Here is a 4,156-nt window from a genome sequence, read left to right as displayed (position 1 = left end):
CTTCTTCTCTAGAAATGTTATTGGAGTTCTATCAGTGGGTAGATTCTCCACATGTTTTTATCATGTTACTATGTCACCTACAGCAAATTTATTTGTTGTATATATGTGTATACAGTTGTAAATATCAATAAATAAATTACTAAAAAAAAAAACAAAAAAAATGTAATATTCTTAGTTTTTTTTTTTCTTGTATCTTTGTATCGTTGTATCTTAACCCTGATGAAGCCCTGCAAAGTGCGGCGAAACGTCGGACATTAAAATAGTTTTAAACCATTTGTTAATATTTTATCGAAACCCCCACCATCTTCTTATATTTAAAAATTTAGAATATTTAACAAACTCAAAAAAAAGTATAACAAAGGGTGCAATCTCAGTCCTCTGCTAATTACGTTAGCACTGGACGTTTAAAAAATAATAAAACGAAACATGAGAACCTTTTTACTTGGTTATTGGTAGTTAAGACCCATTTTGGGTTATTGGTACTTAAGACCTGTACTGTACTGTTATCCACTTACACAGAAGATTTGAGTTTTTGAATACACATGAAACCCACATTTTATTCATTTATACATATTACCCTAAACGAAAATTATGATAATTGGCAGTTGTAATAATGGAAATGATGAAGGAATAGTTGACTCGAATGGAGTCCTGTTGGAAAAAGTGAGCAAGTTCAAGTTTCTTGGTGCCCATGACAGGTAAATCAAGCAGAGTGAAGTCACTCATAAGTCCTTACTTTACAAAAGATTAAAAAGTAAAATCAATTTAGTATATTATAATCATTAAATACGGCATGTATTTAACCAAATCAGCATACGGTAATATAAAAAAAAAACATTAAATTATTTAAAATATATTGCAAGAATATAGTTGATAGTATGAAGTAGATTGGAGAAAGATAGTTCGGATGACGGTCAATAACGTTTCGTCCCACTTTGCAGGGTTTCTTTACTCTTATCAGCCCTAACTAAATTATTATCCTCATCTATATCACACTACGTTTTACTTATTATGATAGTGTGTTAATATGATGTCCTTTTAAATATCTACCATTATAGATGTTCCATTTATGGTGGATTACTGGAAGATTTCTGATTGACCTTGTGTATCAATGAATGTAATGTTCTATTTATATTTACTATCATGTGTAGTTGTTGTTAAAAACTTAATCTAAAAATTATTTTGATATACTTTACTAAAAACTATTGCTGAATCTGTTTAAACGCTTAAACGCTTGCTTGCTCTGCACTAATTGCTTCTACATTATATATTTTCTTATTCTAAAAATTTAACTTACTTATTGTTAGAATTTATGGATACGAAACATGGCTTCTTACAATAAGGAAGGAACAGCGCCTTAGTAACGTAGGGGTAGACCGAAACGTAGGTTTGTGTTAAGACTTATTTAGTAAATTTAGGTTTGGAGGTACCTCACTGGACAAATCTATGTAGAGAACGATTGGTGATATCGGCATCGAATCTTCTGTTTCGCCAAGCCTTTATTATTGTTTTCAGCAATTATTTATCCCTTACTATCTTACAGTAATTTTTTTCATAATAAGATATTTCAGTAAGTTATTTTTTAAACTTATTTGTTAGAATTTTTATATCTTACTCTTCTATTCAGTATCATTACTGCCTAAATTTATTAATTTACCAGTTCATTTCTAATTACTGAGTCACTTAATTTACCTTAATTGGTTAATTATTAAATTTATTTTATAATATGTATTAATTTTTGATTCCTAAAGCTATGCACTGTCTTGGGATTTAGTTCGGATGCTAGGATAATCGCTGTAGGCAATTATCCAAAAATAATCTAATTAATTATTTTATATTGAGTCCTAAAAAACTATCATTATAATTGGATTCTTTTCCAATAGCTTATTGTTAACAATTAAATACTTTTATATCTTTAAAATATTGTTACCACTAATTATATAATATAATAAGGGGTGTTATTGGGTAATATGATTGTAAATAAACTAATTTAAGGAACTAGGTATTTATTTATAATGATGTCTTTGAAATTATTCAGATAATTGGTTTGCCATAAAATAATTTTTAACATTATGAATTATTACCTAATGTATTTAAATAGCTTCTTTCTGATTTGGATTATCGTTAGGTAGTAACTTGGTTGTTGTTGCCATGGAGTTCGTCTTAGCGGTGTAGTTCCATTTCTGAAGTGCCCTTCTCAGGACCTCTTCTGTAGCCCGTCTTGCTACTTCTGTGTCTTCGTCCGATTCTCTCTGTTCTCTCTGTTCTCTTTACTTCTGCCCCCACTTGTTTCAAAAAGGGGCGTCGCCTTTTGGGAATCTCATTTCCCCATTGGCTATCATCAGCCACGCATAAGAAAAATACGTTACAAGAGATGGTACATTCAGAAAGGTGATTGGTGCAAGTATTGTTTATAATTGACCTGCCCACCGCACCAACAAATTCAGCAGGAAATACCTGATTTTAAAAAATTTCTTCAGCAAGGACTTTTTCGCCACCTTCGAACTGCGAAGTACCTGGATATATGGCAAAGACCCCTATGATATATATCACTACATCAGTTAATATATCTTGTTGTTATTCCATATAGTTTTTCTTATAATCCTTATTTACTTTCTAGCTATTTTTAATGTTATGCTTTATGTTAGCTTTTATATAATGATGTCTTTTTAAAACCCCACCATTATGTATGTTTTATGTGCTTATAATTTTAATATTCTTAAAATAATAAATAAATTGGCAATAGAAATTGTAATAATAAGGTCACTTCAGAAGACCAAGATGGCTACCTTCACATTGGTTCTAAATACGTAACATTTGGAAAAAGGCAACTTTTCAATTAATTTTTTGACTGATAAAATTTAGGTGTAGAATCTAAGACATTTTAGTCAAAAAAATATTTTAAAAAATGGAATTTTCCTAAAAGAGAGAACCTATAATTGTATGTTTCATAAAGTTAGTGGAAATGTACTTAGCTCTATTGTGAAGTAACCCATCGATGAGATGGTAACATATTATAGTAAACATATGATTAAGAAACATATGTTCTGTTACTTACTTTTCATATGCGGCCGGTCTGGATTTCTTAAGCATTTGTTTTTAAAAGTAGCAAATACTTTATTTTTTATTTTTAAAAAATAAAAAGAAATCGTACTGTTCTTGACAAGACAAACTCGAAGTTAAAATATATACCATGGATTATCCAGGCCCATATTTATATAAATTGTGCAAATTCATAGAATTATCGTATTTTCTTAAATAAACTATTAGCTAATTTATATATTTCATTAATTCATAAGAGGAAATTAAGCAATTTCTTCTGTCTTTATTGGGTATTTAAAAAAAATATATATGTATAAAACATATTTAAAATATTTTATAATTCATGAAAATGATAAACATCCAGTAAATAATTCTTTAAACCAATCCTTATATTCAATGATAATGTTTACGATTCTCATTTCTCTCTGCCATAAAAATATATTGTTGAGAAAATGGAAAAAATTTGAAATCGTTATAGTTTAGTGATGTATCATATGATGTGATGAGTCAAAAATAATTCCCAGGGTCCTATGGCATGCAAAAGTATAAAGGATTGTTCAAATTAAAATTAATTACAGGTAAGATTGTATTATTTAATAATGAGCATAAAGAGAAATAACCTATATATTTTATAACAAAATTTAAAATGTTGAATAATTATTTATAAAAAAACTTTTCAGTAAAAAAATTGATTTTCGTGATATATCTTTAATTAGAAGACAATTAGTTTACTGAATATGCTTTTTAACAACGTTTTTATTAATTAAATATGTTCGTATTGTTTCCACATTATATTGTTTACTCTAAGATGGCACGAGTCGCAATGAAGAGTCTTAATGAGCCATCCGCCAACAGTACCAACTTACTGTAACGCTATGACTTTAAGTAAGCTATATAAGTAATGTGGAAATAGAAAAAAAATATTGGATTAATAAAACTGTTACTGAAAAGAAGGATACACTGTAGATCCAACGAAAAATTATTTCTAGTAACCCTCCATTTATAAAAAAAAATTAACACATGTGCAAATGTTTCTTTTCATGTTCTCACAAAACTGAGAAAAATATAAAATATGCTAAAATTCTTTTATTTCATATATAGTGATTGAAAAATT

At 28.4% G+C, this 4,156-nt stretch overlaps 2 protein-coding genes across 2 annotated transcripts in view; one reads left to right on the top strand and one right to left on the bottom strand.

Moving 5' to 3' along the window:
- The window catches only part of LOC106678669 (uncharacterized), a 321,826-nt gene that overhangs the window by 93,533 nt on the left and 224,137 nt on the right, over positions 1-4,156 (bottom strand). The window lies entirely within an intron of this gene.
- The window catches only part of LOC106678671 (xaa-Pro dipeptidase), a gene marked incomplete at its 5' end in the record, with an annotated part of 14,089 nt that continues 13,482 nt past the window's right edge, over positions 3,550-4,156 (top strand). The window contains 1 exon segment of the mRNA XM_014417360.3: positions 3,550-3,620.

This window comes from Halyomorpha halys, unplaced genomic scaffold (assembly GCF_000696795.3).
Source record: "Halyomorpha halys isolate HHAL.00 unplaced genomic scaffold, Hhal_1.1 Scaffold153.1, whole genome shotgun sequence".
NCBI classification, from domain to species: Eukaryota; Metazoa; Arthropoda; class Insecta; order Hemiptera; family Pentatomidae; genus Halyomorpha; species Halyomorpha halys.
Note: the sequence above shows the minus strand (reverse complement) of the source record. Positions and strands in the feature narration are given on the sequence as shown.